The sequence below is a fragment of the Lissotriton helveticus genome, chromosome 6 (genome assembly GCF_964261635.1).
Source record: "Lissotriton helveticus chromosome 6, aLisHel1.1, whole genome shotgun sequence".
Taxonomy (NCBI): Eukaryota; Metazoa; Chordata; class Amphibia; order Caudata; family Salamandridae; genus Lissotriton; species Lissotriton helveticus.
This window is the reverse complement of record NC_136067.1, coordinates 1,900,485,442-1,900,507,034: the sequence shown is the minus strand read 5'-3', so window position 1 is coordinate 1,900,507,034 and position 21,593 is coordinate 1,900,485,442.

Here is a 21,593-nt window from a genome sequence, read left to right as displayed (position 1 = left end):
GACAGCCAAGCCCCGTGGGTCATTACCCATGTGGAAATTGTATCTCCTGTCAGTCCACAAAAGCGACAAATGAAGTGGCCATATAAACAGGGAGACCTTGGGTTCTAAGAGCACTGACTAATTGCAAATGTGAAAATTTTGTGCATTTCAAATCATGCCTGTGCAACTTATTCTATGTTGGAATGACCACTCGCAAAATGAAGGTGCGCATCAACGTATATTGAAGCATGACACGTTGAAAAAGGAACAACACAAAATTCACACACCACTATCTTGACCAGAATCATAAATATGTGGTCATGAGATAGGTGGTTCTAGAGAAAGTGAACATTAACACCCCAGATCCCCAGAAAAAAGTGCCCATATGGGAGCAAAGATGGATGTATAGATTGAGAACATGGGAAAAGGGGCTGAATGATGAAATCCCATGGTTACAATTGACATAAAAACCTATCCACATAGGGTGCAGGATCACTAGTCTTTGACATTTTAGACCCATCCAACTGTATTTCACCCCTCATAACCCCCAGTAGCATGTAAAACAACTTTGAGAGGCCAGCATTTAGGTAGCTGGTATGTACCCTCAGTATGTGTGACAGGGGGTGTGACTGGGATTTCGCCCAGCGCAAGACCCCCTGGCCCTCGCATTAACCACTCCACCCGCCTAACGTACGACGCCGCAACCCTCACTGCGCTCAACACCGGCCGCCTCCCCGACTGCCACCAAGCCGCCCCTGGACGCACCCATGGTCCCTTCACCTGTCAATCCTGCAAGTTCTGCTGCATCAGGACCCACTCTACATCCACAAACGCCAAACAGAGCTCAGACAGTAACCACCTGAAATGCATCCTACTCAACACTCGATCGGTCCACAGACACTCCATCGAACTATGGAACCTGCTGGACAACACTACGCCGGACGTCGCCTTTCTCATAGAAACCTGGATGAACGCCTCATCAGCACCCGACATCGCAAAAGCCTTACCCGGACAGCTACAAGATCATCCGAAAGAACCGCATCAACCAGACAGGAGGAGGCATCGCCATCGTCCACAAGAACACCATCCGCATCACGACCAGCTCCGACGATACCCTCACAGCCGCTGAACACCCCCACTTCCAGATTCACACCGACCCCAAGACCACACTTAGAGGCACCCTCATCTACAGACCACCAGGACCCCGTGCACAATTCAGCAAAGACATCACTGACTTCATCAGCCCACACGCCCTCCCCTCCGAAGACTACATCCTACTAGGGGACCTCAACTTCCATCTGGAAAAGAACAACGACAGCAACACCACCACCCTTCTGGACAACCTCGCCAATCTCGGACTCAAACAACTAGTAAACACCCCCACCCACTACGCCGAACACACGCTCGACCCTATCTTCTCCTCCAGCAAGCACGTCTCCTTCAATCACGTCACAGGACTTCACTGGACGGACCACAGCTGCGTTCACTTCAGCTTCAGAAAGACCACAACCCACCACCACCCACAACAAGTCCCCCGCAGAAACTGGAATAAACTTACCACCGACCAACTCACCACTTCGCTAAGCCAAAACCTTCCCGCCAAATCATCGGACCCTAATCAAGCAGCCATCAATCTCACACAATGGATCACCTACTGCGCTGACGAATTAGCGCCCTTGAAAAAGCAACACAACAAGCCAGGTAGCAAAAAAGCCTCCTGGTTCAACGACGACCTCAAGAACTCCAAAAAGAACTGCCGCACCCTCGAGAAAGCCTGGTGAAAAAACCCAACCACAGACAACATGACCGCCCTCAAGGACGCCCCCCGCAAACACCACCAGCTGATCCGATCCACCAAGAAATCTGCATTCAAGGATCGACTCGACAACAACGCCCACAACAGCAAGGAACTCTTCAGCATCGTCAAAGATCTTACCAATCCCAGCGCCGACACCAACGACATCACTCCCTCTCAAGACCTCTGCGACTCTCTAGCCTCGTTCTTCCACAGTAAAATCGCTGACATACATAACAGCTTCGGCGACCAGTCCACTCCCCTCACCACCGAACTGAAGCACCCCACCACCACCCTTTGTGCCTGGAACCCGATCAGCACCGAAGACACCATCCGCTTGATAAACTCCATTCACTCTGGATCCCCAACCGACCCATGCCCCCATCACATCTTCAACAAGGCCGACTCCATCATAGCACCCCAACTCCGGGATATCATCACCTGCTCCCTCAACACCGCTACCTTCCCAGAAAGCTGGAAACATGCCGAACTCAGTGCCCTCCTGAAGAAACCTACAGCAGACCCCACTGAACTTAAGAACTACCGCCCCATCTCGCTCCTCCCTTTCCCTGCCAAAGTCATGGAGAAGGCCGTCAACAGTCAGCTTGCCGCCTTCCTTGAGTCCAACGACTCCCTCGACCCCTCACAGTCCGGCTTCCGAGCCAAACACAGCACCGAGACCGCTCGCATCGCAGCCACAGACGACATCCGAACACTACTCGACAACGGGGAAACAGCTGGCTTATCCTCCTGGACCTTTCCGCAGAATTCGTCACGGTCTGTCCTAGCACCCTTGTACAACGCCTCAGCAACGTCGGGATGCAAGGAAAAGCATTGGATTGGATCATATCATTCCTCGCCGGAAGAACCCAGACAGTCCGCCTCCCCCCCTTCAGATCAGAGGCCACCGAAGTTATCTGCGGCGTACCACAAGGATCATTGCTCAGCCCCACCCATTTCAACATCTACATGAGCCCCCTTGCATCCATCGCACGCCAACACAACCTCAACATCATCTCCTACGCTGATGACACACAGCTGATCCTCTCCCTCACCAAAGTCCCAAACACCGCCAAAACCAACTTACATGAAGGGATGAAAGACGTGGCCGAATGGATGAAGAATAGTCGTTTAAAATTTAACTCAGACAAGACGGAAGTCCTCATCCTAGGATCATCCCCCTCTGCATGGGACGACTCATGGTGGCCACCGGCCCTAGGCAACGCGCCCAAACCAACGGACCATGCTCGCAACCTAGGATTCATCCTAGACTCCTCCCTCTCAATGACCAGACAAGTCAACGCCATCTCATCATCATGCTTTAACATCTTGCGTATGCTCAAAAAGATCTTCCGATGGATCCCCACCGAAACAAGAAAGACGGTCACCCATGCACTTGTTACTAGCCGACTGGACTACGGAAACACCCTCTACGCCGGAACCACAGCCAAATTACAGAAAAAACTCCAACGCATTCAGAACGCCTCAGCCAGACTCATCCTAGACTTACCCCGCCACAATCACATTTCCGGCCACCTGAGAGACCTTCATTGGCTCCCCGTCAACAAGAGAATAATGTTCCGTCTCCTCACCCACGCGCACAGAGCCCTCTACGACCTAGGACCCAAATTCCTCAACACGCGCCTAACCTTTTACACCCCCACCCGCCAACTACGATCGTCCAATCAAGCCCTCGCCGCAATTCGACGCATCCGAAAAACCACCATGGGAGGAAGATCTTTCTCCTACTTAGCGGCCAAAACCTGGAACTCTCTCCCCACCCACCTCCGCCTTACACAGAACCACCTCTCCTTCAGAAAACAACTAAAAACCTGGCTATTTAATAAATAACGAACCCCCCCCCCCAAGCGCCTTTAGACCCTCCGGGTGAGTAGTGCGCTATACAAATTCTTTACTTACTTACTTATGTGGGTAGGGATAATTCAGCACTTAGGGGGTATGTTTTCTCAAAATAAAGAAATACACATTAAAAATAAAGGTTCTCCCCCTTAATGAAAATAAGAAACCATCATGAGAAAGTTGTCCGTGATCTGAGATAATTATCCCTAGAAAAAGAACATTAGTATGCGATCGGGCTATGTTCTGCATATACTCCGAAGTCAGAACATACCGCCAGCTTACTAGAAGAAGCATTTTATAAGCATTTACATTTCACCGGCTTCCATTACATCGGTCTAGGTTGAAGTCTGCACTTCCCACTGAAGCACCTGGCATACAGACGTCGCTGTAATGATATCAGACAACCTCCATACAAAAGGAGGTATTGGGATGCATAATCACAAACGCCGCCGCAGGTGTAGGCGATTACCCCTCGGCAGGAAAACACCTAGAAGGTGCCCTGCTATAAATATCTATCTCCCCCGCTCCTCCAACACAATATGAGGAAGGAGCAGACGCGATCAGGTTTTTCAAGAGGAACGCACCTTGATAAGGTAAGAGGATGCGTGTGTAGGCTGATAGTGTATCCCTTTATGTTGGTTACCACGAGGGATAGTAAACACCATAACAAATTGACACTTGACTCCCCCCTTTTATTACTTGTAAAGTGGGACCACAGGGGTTCCTGAGCCCTCCCTCCATTGGATCCGGAGGACCCGTTAGTGAGGTATGATTGTGAGCTGGTCTCACACCAAAGATAGATAATTGTTTTGGGTTACCTCACATGTGCAGTGCCACTTATCATCCAGCATGCAAATTTTGCATGCTTACGGTTGTCTACAATTGTTTGTTTTCCATATCTACATGTTCAGAAAATCTCAAAGAACGTTTTATATGTTTGCAGGTACATATGGGCCAGATATAAATGAGGTGACACAGGTCACTATTTTGTTTGCAGTGGCAAAATACTGTAGGTTTGCCATACTAGGTTCCAGTGTTTTCCTACCTCAAGATTGCCATGGACTTGCATGAGTCATCAGGCAGAAACATATTGACTGTATAGTGGTGATGGGGTACTAATTCCTCTTGTCCCCACAGTTGGTTTTAATACCAGATATAATTCCTAGTAAATAAAAGGGATATTTAGGATGTCACATTGTTTTTTAGTATACGAGACCGCACTTAGTTAGAAGTGCCTCTCTGATTACAGGTGGAGGCCTGATTTCCATCAAAATGGGTTTTTGGAGAGCACGGGTTGTCCTATGAAGAATCATGACACCTGGTGGTGTGTGATGGTGGTGTGTGAGGACATCCTGTAACATTTTTGTGTATGTCAAACTATGGGCATTATGTCGAGTAGAACAATGAAGGATACATAACTAGAACAAATAAGAAATCTCAGGTAGCTCTATTGTGTGACAATTGTACCACACAGGGAACTGGTCTTGCTTGTGTGAGGAGTGATGTACCCTCACTACTGTCTCTCATTTTATGGTGGCCCTCTTGCATGTGAGATGACATAGAGTTGACAGTACATGCAGTGACTGTACAACAGTTCAAATTGGTAAGTATTGGCTACACAGTGAAATGAGAATGCAAACATCACTGGTACCATCAGCATTAGTGCATACATGGCCAGTATGCATTTGCCAGTTGATGTTTCATCTACAATGGTGTTTCTATACACTCATTCACTGACTGGTGACATGCATGAGGAGTGAGATGTAGAACTGCAGGGAGCATATGTGGGAGTCTGCACTGATCATTGCAAGGCAATCTGAGTATGTAATACCAAAAAGTGGCGTGATGTGCCTGCCCATTGGGACTCTAGTGATCCCACGTCTTCATGTCATAGATGTTCAGTGACACCCAAAACCTTCAAACCTGTATTGGCTTGTGGATATACAATCTAAGACTGGCATCATCACCTGTACCGAGCCGGACTAGAGGTGTTCATATGGCTATATGTAGTGTTATGCTGTGTGAGTAAAGAGTATATATCTCCGAAAACATTAGGACCTCCATGTTTTCAGGGAACATTATCTGCTAAAAGTGTTACATAGCTAAACTACATGTGTCCATCTTTCATTTGATTTTACAGGTAGTGGTCAAATGATGTAATTTGGAGTCCATAGTGTCATCAGTATGCAATGAGCATTTGCATGTGACATGATGTCTGCCACAACAGTAATTGACCTTCTTGACATCATGATGTGTTATCAGTAATAGCTAGATTTGACTAGCTATGAGCCTTGTGAGAACATTGTGTAAATCTCACACTTGTAACCACCCTATTTGGTTACATATTTTTACAATGGTATACATCAAGTGCCAAAGTATCCTCCTATGGACATAAGGTTAGAGTGTAGACAATTCCATCAATGCTTTTGGGCCTGTCTGGGGTTATTACGAGTGGACCTAACTGTTTGCAGGTTATGCAGAATTCATGCATGTACTCAAGCCTATTGAGTGAACCATGAAGCTGGTGTGAGATGTGGACTTCTTCAACATTTTCTGTGGATTTGTGATGGTGAGGTGTGGAGACGCAGTTGCAATAAACCCATGTTAGATGTCATTTCAGATACATCCAGGGCAAGCAGAGGAGAAGAGGCCAACGTCAGTGAGGACGTAGCTGGTCAAAATGGTTCAATACGCCAGACATCAGACAAATATGGACCCAATGACCAGGAGGGTGTGAGAAGTGCCCCGGAGGACAGCATCTCAAGCTCGTCATCATGGGAGTCATCCTCCATTGGACTCTCCCTAGTGGTGGTGGGTGCAACAGTATTAGTTCTACCTTCATCATCTCTGCCACCCTGTAGAGAGTGTTTTTCTTAGTTATGTGTATTTACACCTTTAAGGAATGTATGTCTGTTTTGTATTCTTTGTTCTAGAATGTCTTAAGTCCATCTTTCATTTTACTGCCTGCTCTTCACAAGACCGGTCGTGGGTTCATTGTATGGAATAAATCTTCTTTGATTTAAGGAGAACTTCTGACTCATCTAATTTGTTAATTGAAGATTGGACTTCCTACAATTATTGGCGACTGAAAGAAGTTATGGATATTGCTCACAGCATAGAAAGATCTGTTATTTCTTCAAAGATTTTGATGCAAGATGCTGCTGGCAAATTCACAAATACTAACACATATTCGTTTTCAACTATTAAGGGTAATGAACCTGATGTCAATGTTGTTTCCACTAAACCCAAAAATACATATGTTCATGTTGATAACAAAGGGTTTTGTTACAGGTGTGGTTCTAAGTACCACATGGGCAACAATTTAAGTTGTCCTGCACTTCGTAAAAGGTGTAATATTTGAAAAGAAAATAGGACATTTTAATACAGTATGTAAAGCTGCTAAATATAAGAAGAAAGTGAATTCTCTTGAGATTGACGAGGATGAACTTTGTCAAGCAATGAGTAACACACTGTCTACCATTGAAATTAACACGTTGAATAGTGACACCTAGAAATGTAAAGGTCCTTTGTGTAACATGCTGATTGGAGTTATTGATATCAGTGTTATGGCTGAGTCGGGATCTCCAATCACCATTTTGGATGTTAAAACCTTCAAAAGGTTTGGTCGAATGTTCTGCTTAAACCTCCTGACGTCAATCCTAACCACCATGTGTAGTTACTTTTCTGATTCTATCATCATTAAAGGGAGAGAAATGTTCACTAAAATGTATGTGGCTGTGGATGGTCGTGACATATTAGGCTGGCAGGATCAAGCAAAGTTAGGAATCATTTTTGAAACCTGGACATCCAGAGCCTGTTGTTTTGGGTGACTTGCCTATACTGTCTGTTGTGGATAATTCTTTCACGACTGCTGATGATCCAGTTTTAACAGAGTTGCTTACTAAATATGCAGTAGTTTTCTCTGACAAGGTTGGTCTAGTTAAAGGTTTCCAACACAATATTGTTCTTTAAAAAAAATGCAGTCCTTGTTGTTCAAAAATGCAGATCTATTCCTTTGTCTGCTCGGGATGATTTAAAAAAATGCTTTTTGACTTATGCTCTCAAGATATTATAACACCTGTTGAGTCCTCTGAGTGGGTTTCCGCCAGTGTCGTTGCTCGTAAAAGCTCTGGCGACATTCGTCTCTATGCGGATTTGAGGGCACTTAACCGCAATATTCTCATCGATTGCCACCCCTTACCCAAAATTCAGGAGATGTTAGCGAATCTGGGTGGTAGTAAGTATTTTACAACTATAGACTTAAAGTCTGCCTACCACCAGATTCCTTTCGCAAAAGATTCTCAACATTTAACCGCTTTTGTCACTCCTTTTGGGGTTTATATGTATAAATGCTTGCCTTTTGGACTGGCGTCCTCTGCCAGCGTGTTTCAACGACTTATGGATCAATTGTTTTCTCATATAGATGGTATTCAGGCGTTCCAGGACGATATTTTAATTCACTCTGCGTCTTTGGAATCGCATTATAGTCTTCTTGAGATTGTTTTACAAAAATTGGAGAGTGTAGGCATGACAATTAATAAGAAGAAGTGTAAATTCATTACCCAAGATGTTGATTATTTGGGTCACAATATTTCGGTTGATGGCATTAAACCTAAGTTGTCTTTGATTAAAACCATCAAGGACGCACTAAGACCTCAAGATAAGGATGCTTTGAGAGCATTTTTAGGGCTCAGCGAGTACTATGCTCGTTTCGTTCAAAGTTATGCGTTAATTGTTACCAAAAACCAGACTCAGATAGAGTCGTGTGTGTGACCACAAATACACCCATTAAAAAAATGTGCAGGATACTATAAAAAAAAACTGGAAGATTCTGAATGGTAGGACAAAATAATGGTCCCCCACTCTGCGTTCAAGAGGAACACCAATCTGCGCATTAAGCTGGTCCACACAAAAACACTGTCTTTGCGTGTTCCACCATAGACAACACTCTTGGACAGCCAAGCCCCGTGGGTCATTACCCATGTGGAAATTGTATCTCCTGTCAGTCCACAAAAGCGACAAATGAAGTGGCCCTATACACAGGGAGACCTTGGGTTCTAAGAGCACTGACTAATTGCAACTGTGAAAATTTTGTGCATTTCAAATCATGCCTGTGCAACTTATTCTATGTTGGAATGACCACTCGCAAAATGAAGGTGCGCATCAACGTATATTGAAGCATGACACGTTGAAAAAGGAACAACACAAAATTCACACACCACTATCTTGACCAGAATCATAAATATGTGGTCATGAGATAGGTGGTTCTAGAGAAAGTGAACATTAACACCCCAGATCCCCAGAAAAAAAGTGCTCATATGGGAGCAAAGAGGGATGTATAGATTGAGAACATGGGAAAAGGGGCTGAATGATGAAATCCCATGGTTACAATTGACATAAAAACCTATCCACATAGGGTGCAGGATCACTAGTCTTTGACATTTTAGACCCATCCAACTGTATTTCACCCCTCATAACCCCCAGTAGCATGTAAAACAACTTTGAGAGGCCAGCATTTAGGTAGCTGGTATGTACCCTCAGTTTGTGTGACAGGGGGTGTGACTGGGACTTCGCCCAGCGCAAGACCCCCTGGCCCTCGCATGAACTACTCCACCCGCCTAACGTACGACGCCGCAACCCTCACTGCGCTCAACACCGGCCGCCTCCCCGACTGCCACCAAGCCGCCCCTGGACGCACCCATGGTCCCTTCACCTGTCAATCCTGCAAGTTCTGCTGCATCAGGACCCACTCTACATCCACAAACGCCAAACAGAGCTCATACAGTAACCACCTGAAATGCATCCTACTCAACACTCGATTGGTCCACAGACACTCCATCGAACTATGGAACCTGCTCGACAACACTACGCCGGACGTCGCCTTTCTCACAGAAACCTGGATGAACGCCTCATCAGCACCCGACATCGCAAAAGCCATCCCGGACAGCTACAAGATCATCCGAAAGGACCGCATCAACCAGACAGGAGGAGGCATCGCCATCGTCCACAAGAACACCATCCGCATCACGACCAGCTCCGACGATACCCTCACAGCCGCCGAACACCTCCACTTCCAGATTCACACCGACCCCAAGACCACACTTAGAGGCACCCTCATCTACAGACCACCAGGACCCCGCGCACAATTCAGCAAAGACATCACTGACTTCATCAGCCCACACACCCTCCCCTCCGAAGACTATATCCTACTAGGGGACCTCAACTTCCATCTGGAAAAGAACAACGACAGCAACACCACCACCCTTCTGGACAACCTCGCCAATCTCGGACTCAAACAACTAATAAACACCCCCCCCCCACTACGCCGGACACACGCTCGACCCTATCTTCTCCTCCAGCAAGCACGTCTCCTTCAATCACGTCACAGGACTTCACTGGACGGACCACAGCTGCGTTCACTTCAGCTTCAGAAAGACCACAACCCACCACCACCCACAACAAGTCCCCCGCAGAAACTGGAACAAACTTACCACCAACCAACTCACCACTTCGCTAAGCCAAAACCTTCCCGCCAAATCATCGGACCCTAATCAAGCAGCCATCAATCTCACACAATGGATCACCTACTGCGCTGACGAATTAGCGCCCTTGAAAAAGCAACACAACAAGCCAGGTAGCAAAACAGCCTCCTGGTTCAACGACGACCTCAAGAACTCCAAAAAGAACTGCCGCACCCTCGAGAAAGCCTGGCGAAAAAACCCAACCACAGACAACATGACCGCCCTCAAGGACGCCACCCGCAAACACCACCAGCTGATCCGATCCACCAAGAAATCGCATTCAAGGATCGACTCGACAACAACGCCCTCAACAGCAAGGAACTCTTCAGCATCGTCAAAGATCTTACCAATCCCAGCGCCGACACCAACGACATCACTCCGTCTCAAGACCTCTGCGACTCTCTAGCCTCGTTCTTCCACAGTAAAATCGCTGACATACATAACAGCTTCGGCGACAAGTCCACTCCCCTCACCACCGAACTGAAGCACCCCACCACCACCCTTTGCGCCTGGAACCCGATCAGCACCGAAGACACCATCCGCTTGATGAACTCCATTCACTCTGGATCCCCAACCGACCCATGCCCCCATCACATCTTCAACAAGGCCGACTCCATCATAGCACCCCAACTCCGGGATATCATCACCTGCTCCCTCAACACCGCTACCTTCCCGGAAAGCTGGAAACATGCCGAACTCAGTGCCCTCCTGAAGAAACCTACAGCAGACCCCACTGAACTTAAGAACTACTGCCCCATCTCGCTCCTCCCTTTCCCGGCCAAAGTCATAGAGAAGGCCGTCAACAGTCAGCTCACCGCCTTCCTCGAGTCCAACGACTCCCTCGACCCCTCACAGTCCGGCTTCCGAGCCAAACACAGCACCGAGACCGCCCGCATCGCAGCCACAGACGACATCCGAACACTACTCGACAACGGGGAAACAGCTGGCTTATCCTCCTGGACCTCTCTGCAGCATTCGACACGGTCTGTCATAGCACCCTTGTACAACGCCTCAGCAACGTCGGGATACAAGGAAAAGCATTGGATTGGATCATATTATTCCTCGCCGGAAGAACCCAGACAGTCCGCCTCCCCCCCTTCAGATCAGAGGCCACCGAAGTTATCTGCGGCGTACCACAAGGATCATCGCTCAGCCCCACCCTCTTCAACGTCTACATGAGCCCTCTTGCATCCATCGCACGCCAACACAACCTCAACATCATCTCCTACGCTGATGACACACAGCTGATCCTCTCCGTCACCAAAGTCCCAAACACCGCCAAAACCAACTTACATGAAGGGATGAAAGACGTAGCCGAATGGATGAAGAATAGTCGTTTAAAACTGAACTCAGACAAGACGGAAGTCCTCATCCTAGGATCATCCCCTTCTGCATGGGACGACTCATGGTGGCCACCAGCCCTAGGCAACGCGCCCAAACCAACGGACCATGTTCGCAACCTAGGATTCATCCTAGACTCCTCCCTCTCGATGACCAGACAAGTCAACGCCATCTCATCATCATGCTTTAACATCTTGCGTATGCTCAAAAAGATCTTCCGATGGATCCCCACCGAAACAAGAAAGACGGTCACCCATGCACTTGTCACTAGCCGACTGGACTACGGAAACACCCTCTACGCCGGAACCACAGCCAAATTACAGAAAAAACTCCAACGCATTCAGAACGCCTCAGCCAGACTCATCCTAGACTTACCCCGTCACAATCACATTTCCGTCCACCTGAGAGACCTTCATTGGCTCCCCGTCAACAAGAGAATAATGTTCCGTCTCCTCACCCACGGGCACAGAGCCCTCTACGACCTAGGACCCAAATTCCTCAACACGCGCCTAACCTTTTACACCCCCACCCGCCAACTACGATCGTCCAATCAAGCCCTCGCCGCGATTCCACGCATCCGAAAAACCACCATGGGAGGAAGATCTTTCTCCTACTTAGCGGCCAAAACCTGGAACTCTCTCCCCACCCACCTCCGCCTTACACAGAACCACCTCTCCTTCAGAAAACAACTAAAAACCTGGCTATTTAATAAATACCGAACCCCCACCCCCCTCAAGCGCCTTGAGACCCTCCGGGTGAGTAGTGCGCTATACAAATTCTTTACTTACTTACTTATGTGGGTAGGGATAATTCAGCACTTAGGGGGTATGTTTTCTCAAAATAAAGAAATACACATTAAAAATAAAGGTTCTCCCCCTTAATGAAAATAAGAAACCATAATGAGAAAGTTGTCCGTGATCTGAGATAATAATCCCTAGAAAAAGAACATTAGTATGCGATCGGGCTATGTTCTGCATATACTCCGAAGTCAGAACATACCGCCAGCTTACTAGAAGAAGCATTTTATAAGCATTTATATTTCACCGGCTTCCATTACATCGGTCTAGGTTGAATTCTGCACTTCCCACTGAAGCACCCGGCATACAGACGTCGCTGTAATGATATCAGACAACCTCCATACAAAAGGAGGTATTGGGATGCATAATCACAAACGCCGCCACAGGTGTAGGCGATTACCCCTCGGCAGGAAAACACCTAGAAGGTGCCCTGCTATAAATATCTATCTCCCCCGCTCCTCCAACACAATATGAGGAAGGAGCAGACGTGATCAGGTTTTTCAAGAGGAACGCACCTTGATAAGGTACGAGGATGCGTGTGTAGGCTGATAGTGTATGCCTTTATGTTGGTTACCACGAGGGATAGTAAACACCATAACAAATTGACACTTGACTCCCTCCCTTTTATTACTTGTAAAGTGGGACCACAGGTGTTCCTGAGCCCTCCCTCCATAGGATCCGGAGGACCCGTTTGTGTGGTATGATTGTGAGCTGGTCTCACACCAAAGATAGATAATTGTTTTGGGTTACCTCACACGTGCAGTGCCACTTATCATCCAGCATGCAAATTGTGCATGCTTACGGTTGTCTACAATTGTTTGATTTCCATATCTACATGTTCAGAAAATCTCAAAGAACGTTTTATATGTTTGCAGGTACATATGGGCCAGATATAAATGAGGTGACACAGGTCACTATTTTGTTTGCAGTGGCAAAATACTGTAGGTTTGCCATACTAGGTTCCAGTGTTTTCCTACCTCAAGATTGCCATGGACTTGCATGAGTCATCAGGCAGAAACATATTGACTGTATAGTGGTGATGGGGTACTAATTCCTCTTGTCCCCACAGTTGGTTTTAATACCAGATATAATTCCTAGTAAATAAAAGGGATATTTAGGATGTCACATTGTTTTTTAGTATACGAGACCGCACTTAGTTAGAAGTACCTCTCTGATTACAGGTGGAGGCCTGCTTTCCATCAAAATGGGTTTTTGGAGAGCACGGGTTGTCCTATGAAGAATCATGACACCTGGTGGTGTGTTATGGTGGTGTGTGAGGACATCCTGTAACATTTTTGTGTATGTCAAACTATGGGCATTATGTCGAGTAGAACAATGAAGGATACATAACTAGAACAAAATAAGAAATCTCAGGTAGCTCTATTGTGTGACAATTGTACCACACAGGGAACTGGTCTTGCTTGTGTGAGGAGTGATGTACCCTCACTACCGTCTCTCATTTTATGGTGGCCCTCTTGCATGTGAGATGACATAGAGTTGACAGTACATGCAGTGACTGTACAACAGTTCAAATTGGTAAGTATTGGCTACACAGTGAAATGAGAATGCAAACATCACTGGTACCATCAGCATTAGTGCATACATGGCCAGTATGCATTTGCCAGTTGATGTTTCATCTACAATGGTGTTTCTATACACTCATTCACTGACTGGTGACATGCATGAGGAGTGAGATGTAGAACTGCAGGGAACATGTGTGGGAGTCTGCACTGATCCTTGCAAGGCAATCTGAGTATGTAATACCAAAAAGTGGCGTGATGTGCCTGCCCATTGGGACTCTAGTGATCCCACGTCTTCATGTCATAGATGTTCAGTGACACCCAAAACCTTCAAACCTGTATTGGCTTGTGGATATACAATCTAAGACTGGCATCATCACCTGTACCGAGCAGGACTAGAGGTGTTCATATGGCTATATGGAGTGTTATGCTGTGTGAGTAAAGAATATATATCTCCGAAAACATTAGGACCTCAATGTTTTCAGAGAACGTTATCTGCTAAATGTGCTACATAGCTGAACTACATGTGTCCATCTTTCATTTGATTTTACAGGTAGTGGTCAAATGATGTAATTTGGAGTCCATAGTGTCATCAGTATGCAATGAGCATTTGCATGTGACATGATGTCTGCCACAACAGTAATTGACCTTCTTGACATCATGATGTGTTATCAATAATAGCTAGATTTGACTAACTATGAGTCTTGTGAAAACATTGTGTACATCTCACACTTGTAACCACCCTATTTGTTTCCATATTTTTACAATGGTATACATCAAGTGCCAAAGTATCCTCCTATGGACATATGGTTGGAGTGTAGACAATTCCATCAATGCTTTTGGGCCTGTCTGGGGTTATTACAAGTGGACCCAACTGTTTGCAGGTTATGCAGAATTCATGCATGTACTCAAGCCTATTGAGTGAACCATGAAGCTGGTGTGAGATGAGGACTTCTTCAACATTTTCTGTGGATTTGTGATGGTGAGGCGTGGAAACGCAGTTGAAATAAACCCATGTTACATGTCATTTCAGATACATCCAGGGCAAGCAGAGGAGAAGAGGCCAACGTCAGTGAGGACGCAGCTGGTCAAAATGGTTCAATACGCCAGACATCAGACAAATAGGGACCCAGTGACCAGGAGGGTGTGAGAAGTGCCCCGGAGGACAGCATCTCAAGCTCGTCATCATTGGAGTCATCCTCCATTGGACTCTCCCTAGTTGTGGTGGGTGCAACAGTATTAGTTCTACCTTCATCTTTCTCTGCCACCCCCTAGTCTCATCGACACCCTTTCTGTTGTACCCCCTCAAGTTGGATATTCCCGCTCTCCTAAGAGGGAAGCAGTCTCCTTCACTCTAGGCACCTCATTCTCTGCTCCTGGTATCCCCACTGCCTTGAGTGAGGGGGCTAGTACCTCCTGAGGAACATCTCTGTTCCTGCCATCCAGGGGCAAAGCAACAATCTCACCCAGATTGCCTACCTGCAAAGGCATTCACACTGCTATGTCTCCCATGACTTCTATACAAGGATCTTTTCAGGCTCTGGCCCTCTACCCATCCCAAAACTTCCACCCCACCTCCTGCCCCTTCCCCATCCAAATTCCCTATTCCCATTCCTATCCCAAGCACATCTTATCATGCCCATATTCCTTCATACACAAGCACCACACACAAACACAAGACATCCAAAGAATTCAAACATACATGCACACAGCAGACACTCACCTCTCTCACTACCACAGTTTACACCCAGGCACCACAGCAACACATACAAAGCCCTCCACAGACAGACCCATAATCGGAGATGCCACACTCACACCGACAGACTGCTCCACAACACTCAGCATTCCCTCAGACACTGTACTAACAGCCACAGACCCGCCACAACACCCTGCATTCCCACAGACACTGCACCAGCAGCCACATACCCTCCTCAACACCCAGCATTCCCATAGACACCGCCCCCGCCATAGACCCCTTCACAACACCCAGCACATCCATGTCACTCCCACCAAAAAAATGCAAACGCTTACAGTCACGCACACAACAGACATCAACACAGCACACAGTGCAGACAGCAGACACACCTCACAATGCCAATCCCTCTTCCTCCCAAACCGAATTCCGTCCTGAACATCCTACCCATTTTCCCAGTGAATCTATCATGTTTGCCCTTGCCCTTACCCCTGTGAAATCTGGCATCTCCTCCCAAAGTCCTAAGAGCCTCTTCCATACCCAAACCCATCCCTTCCACTTCCCACTCCACCCCTGAAAACCAGCCTCCCTACCTCCTGAACCCAGTCCAAAAAACAAAATAGGAAAAAATCCCCCTAAAGGTAAACCCATCCCAGCCCTCCAAACCCAAGAAGCCCCACTCCTAAGTACAAATCCCTTCCCAAGCACCATCTTTGGGGTGCCTGCTATGCCCAATGGATGCTCATTTGTTAGGAGGTTCCCTGGCAGTGTCAGTTAGGGCACGTTGGGTGGTGCAGCTGTGTGCTGTGGCATGAATGACAAAATAGACTGGCATTTGGCCTCTGTTTTTCCAGATGTTTTTCATCCATGCATTACAACGTTTCTTAGTTTTGAAGACATTGGTCCTGCTATTACTTTTCTATTTGATATTATTGTATAGATCGTGATGTGTGAGTACAGTTGTTTCATCCCTGATTTCTGATCCAGTTAAAGTGGTTCGAATGATGTGACCGTGGAGCCAGAGATGAGTTGCACAGGACAAGGGGAAATTTTGGATAGATGTCTATGTGGGATGACATCCAAATGGGGCAGACATTGCATTGGGTGGCATGTTATATGGTAAGTATTTCAGATTGGCCTGGCCACTGTCAACGTCATTTAGATTGCACTTCTCCCTATGATGTAGGTTGGATATGTGCTTGATGTGTTGAAGTTAGATATTTGTGTATCCGCACATAGAGAGTATCAACTTGTCATACATTTGCGGAGTTCTGCATTGACATGTGTCCATTTTGCAGTGTGTACCTTACAGCTACTTCATCTAGATGTGTGCCACATGCTGTTAGTGCTGTTTGCTTTCATAAGTTGCACTTACCCATTGCCTACAAATCCATGGTTGTTGGTTTTGCTATTGGTTGTCCCTGATATACTTCAGCTCCCCGATCCAGTGCACATGGAGATTTTCAAATATGTGCTAAATGTACTGTGCCTCATCCTTTCAGGGTTCCCCCTGATAGAGGCATAGCTATCCTGCTGAGAAGGTTTTCATTGTACCCTTAGGATGCTTCTCACACTGATTCTATGTAATGCAATTGCCTGACATTACCTTTACATATGGGTAATGGGTGAGAGTCTAATTTAGAGTTGTATCAGAGAACCCATAACTCAACCACCATCTCTCCTTCTACACCCCCCCACCAGAAATCTCCATTCCACTCATCAGACCCAAGCCACCATCCCACAGATTCGCAGAACTACCACTGGAAGAAGATCCTTCTCCTACCTCGCTCCAAGGACCTTGAACTCCCTTCCTCTGCATCACAGGTAATCACCATCTCTGTCTCAATTCAGGAAGGGCCTCAAGACATGGCTCTTGCACTGAACAGCAGACCCCCCCCAACCCCCGTAGCGCCTTGAGACCCTCATGGGCGAGTAGTTGCACTTTACACAACCCTGATTGATTTATTGAAGGTGTATTTCACTTTAATGTCATATCCATACAGATGTTTCTTTGACATCAAAACAGGACCTGGGATGTGTGCAATGTGAGTGTGTCACATTCACTATAGCATCTAGGTTAGAGTTGGAGTGAGAGGGCATCGTGGTAGTTGTAGTCACTTCAGTGTGACTTTACCAACACTTGACAAATGGTAAGTTACATGATGTTGAAGATCAGTAGTAACATGGCACACAAGTGAGAAGGGGAAAAAAGAGCCTAGCATCTTGGTTAGAGTTTCAGTGAGAGGGCCTTGTTGTAGTCACTTCAATGTCCCTTTACCAACATTTGACATATGGTAAGCTACATAATGTTGAAGATCAGTAGTAACATTGCAGTCAAGTGGGAAGGGGCAAAAGGAGTCTAGCATCTTGGTTAGAGTTGCAGTGAGAGGGTCCCATGGTAGTTGTAATCACTTCAATGTCAATTTACCAACACTTGACATATGGTAAGCTGCTTGATGTGCAAAGATCAGAAGTAATATGGCAGCCAAGTGAGAAAGGGCAAAAGAAGTGTGTGACAGACATTAATAAGTGTGATAATGATGAGGAGGTGCAGTTGTGGAACACAAAATAATGCACTCATCACTATTACTGAATATAATTTGAAAACACATGGCCATTTGTGTACAGTGTACCTGTGCAGTACCAGTATTTTGGCCTAGGAGAGCATCCTACAGATGTATTTTTGATTATTGTTATGAAACAATCCCAGACAAGGCCCCTGTATACGTGAAAATTACTTAAGGACCCCACAAACAAGTTACTTAGCATTGGTAATGCTTTTTTCTGGTGGATACAGTATCTGCCTGTGGATTCCTCACCTTTTGAATTACCCCTGCACCAGCATTCCACGTCGACGAGGACGTCATAATAGCATGGCTCCGCTCGCTGCTCCGTATGTCGTCACCACAGCCATAAGAAGACCTTGTCGGCGTGCAGATGTCAGTTCCACCCATTTTTTCCGTGCCTTCAAGGCGAAAGGGCGGACCTACAACATAACACAAGTATACCTAGCATACAAAATATATATACAAATACATATAGTATATTCATTAGTAGAAAGGAAAAGCCAATAACCAAAGCATTTTCTAGCAACAAACTATATGCAGGAAAATGACAAATAGAAAATGACAATGTCATACAGACAGAACTTTTTTTTGGTATATGCAGGAGGACAACAGGGAGGCAGGTGGGTTGGTGAGTTATGCACAGGCAGATACTGTATCCACCAGAAAAAACATTACTGAAGGTAAATACCTTGTTCTTCTGATGAATACATCGGCCTGTGGATTCTTCACCTTTTGAATTGAATCCCCAAACTGTCCCTCTCCCGGAGGAGGGTGTCCACCTGTCTATACCAAATAATCTTGCATACAGAGCGTGGAAAATGGCCGCCCCTCCTAATCTCCAAATCCAAGCAGTAATGCTTCGCAAAGGTATGGAGGGAGCCACAAGTTGCTGCCTTACAGATGTTTACAACTGGAACACCTCTAGTCAAAGCAGAAAAAGAAGACTTAGCACTGGTGGAATGAGCTTGAATACCTTCAGGAGGCTCCTTCTTGGCCAGGGCGTAGCAGATCTTGATACACAAGATAATCCAGCTAGAGAGTCTTCGTTTGTGGACAGCTTTGCCTTTCATTCGCCCGATGTTGCCCATGAAGAGCTGATCATCCAACCTTAGGTAAGTCCGAATGAGGTCGCACACTGCTCGTCCCATCAGTGTGTGACCCCGGAGCATGATGGTCGATGTGGTCGGTATCAGCGGGTGCGCTTCTACCCGAGTTTAGAGTCTTGAGGGTGTTCACTGGTGTGCTTGCCATCCCTGGACACGTGTTTCGCGTTCATTAACACTCATCAGCAGGGATTAGGCGTGTGCACGGGGTTGCTGCGTGGGCTGCCAAAAATATTCATAGATCCAGATACCTCTTAAGGCGCGCAGGTGCGTTGTCTCGAGGTCGTCACCTCCACCGGCTCAAGGGAGCCTGTATAAATAGTAAGTCCGAATGAGGTCGCACACTGCTCGTCCCATCAGCGTGTGACCCCGGAGCATGATGGTCGATGTGGTCGGTATCAGCGGGTGCACTTCTACCGAGTTTAGAGTCTTGAGGGTGTTCACTGGTGTGCTTGCCATCCCTGGACACGTGTTTCGCGTTCATTAACGCTCATCAGCAGGGATTAGGCGTGTGCACGGGGTTGCAGCGTGGGCTGCCAAAAATATTCATAGGTCCAGATACCTCTTAAGGCGCGCAGGTGTGTTGTCTCGAGGTCGTCACCTCCACCGGCTCAAGGGAGCCTGTATAAATAGTAAGTCCGAATGAGGTTGCACACTGCTCGTCCCATCAGCGTGTGACCCCGGAGCCTGATGGTCGATGTGGTCGGTTTCAGCGGGTGCGCTTCTACCCGAGTTTAGAGTCTTGAGGGTGTTCACTGGTGTGCTTGCCATCCCTGGACACGTGTTTCGCGTTCATTAACGCTCATCAGCAGGGATTAGGCGTGTGCACGGGGTTGCTGCGTGGGCTTCCAAAAATATTCATAGGTCCAGATACCTCTTAAGGCGCGCAGGTGCGTTGTCTCGAGGTCGTCACCTCCACCGGCTCAAGGGAGCCTGTATAAATAGTAAGTCCGAATGAGGTCGCACACTGCTCGTCCCATCAGCGTGTGACCCCGGAGCATGATGGTCGATGTGGTCGGTATCAGCGGGTGCGCTTCTACCCGAGTTTAGAGTCTTGAGGGTGTTCACTGGTGTGCTTCCCATCCCTGGACACGTGTTTCGCGTTCATTAACGCTCATCAGCAGGGATTAGGCGTGTGCACGGGGTTGCTGCGTGGGCTGCCAAAAATATTCATAGGTCCAGATACCTATTAAGGCGCGCAGGTGCGTTGTCTCGAGGTCGTCACCTCCACCGGCTCAAGGGAGCCTGTATAAATAGTAAGTCCGAATGAGGTCGCACACTGCTCGTCCCATCAGCGTGTGACCCCGGAGCATGATGGTCGAGGTGGTCGGTATCAGCGGGTGCGCTTCTACCCGAGTTTAGAGTCTTGAGGGTGTTCACTGGTGTGCTTGCCATCCCTGGACACGTGTTTCGCGTTCATTAACGCTCATCAGCAGGGATTAGGCGTGTGCACGGGGTTGCTGCGTGTGCTGCCAAAAATATTCATAGGTCCAGGTACCTCTTAAGGCGCGCAGGTGCGTTGTCTCGAGGTCGTCACCTCCACCGGCTCAAGGGAGCCTGTATAAATAGTAAGTCCGAATGAGGTCGCACACTGCTCGTCCCATCAGCGTGTGACCCCGGAGCATGATGGTCGATGTGGTCGGTATCAGCGGGTGCGCTTCTACCCGAGTTTAGAGTCTTGAGGGTGTTCACTGATGTGCTTGCCATCCCTGGACACGTGTTTCGCATTCATTAACGCTCATCAGCAGGGATTAGGCGTGTGCACGGGGTTGCTGCGTGGGCTGCCAAAAATATTCATAGGTCCAGATACCTCTTAAGGCGCGCAGGTGCGTTGTCTCGAGGTCGTCACCTCCACCGGCTCAAGGGAGCCTGTATAAATAGTAAGTCCGAATGAGGTCGCACACTGCTCGTCCCATCAGCGTGTGACCCCGGAGCATGATGGTCGATGTGGTCGGTATCAGCGGGTGCGCTTCTACCCGAGTTTAGAGTCTTGAGGGTGTTCACTGGTGTGCTTGCCATCCCTGGACACGTGTTTCGCGTTCATTAACGCTCATCAGCAGGGATTAGGCGTGTGCACGGGGTTGCTGCGTGGGCTGCCAAAAATATTCATAGGTCCAGATACCTCTTAAGGCGCGCAGGTGCGTTGTCTCGAGGTCGTCACCTCCACCGGCTCAAGGGAGCCTGTATAAATAGTAAGTCCGAATGAGGTCGCACACTGCTCGTCCCATCAGCGTGTGACCCCGGAGCATGATGGTCTATGTGGTCGGTATCAGCGGGTGCGCTTCTACCCGAGTTTAGAGTCTTGAGGGTGTTCACTGGTGTGCTTGCCATCCCTGGACACGTGTTTCGCGTTCATTAACGTTCATCAGCAGGGATTAGGCGTGTGCACGGGGTTGCTGCGTGTGTTGCCAAAAATA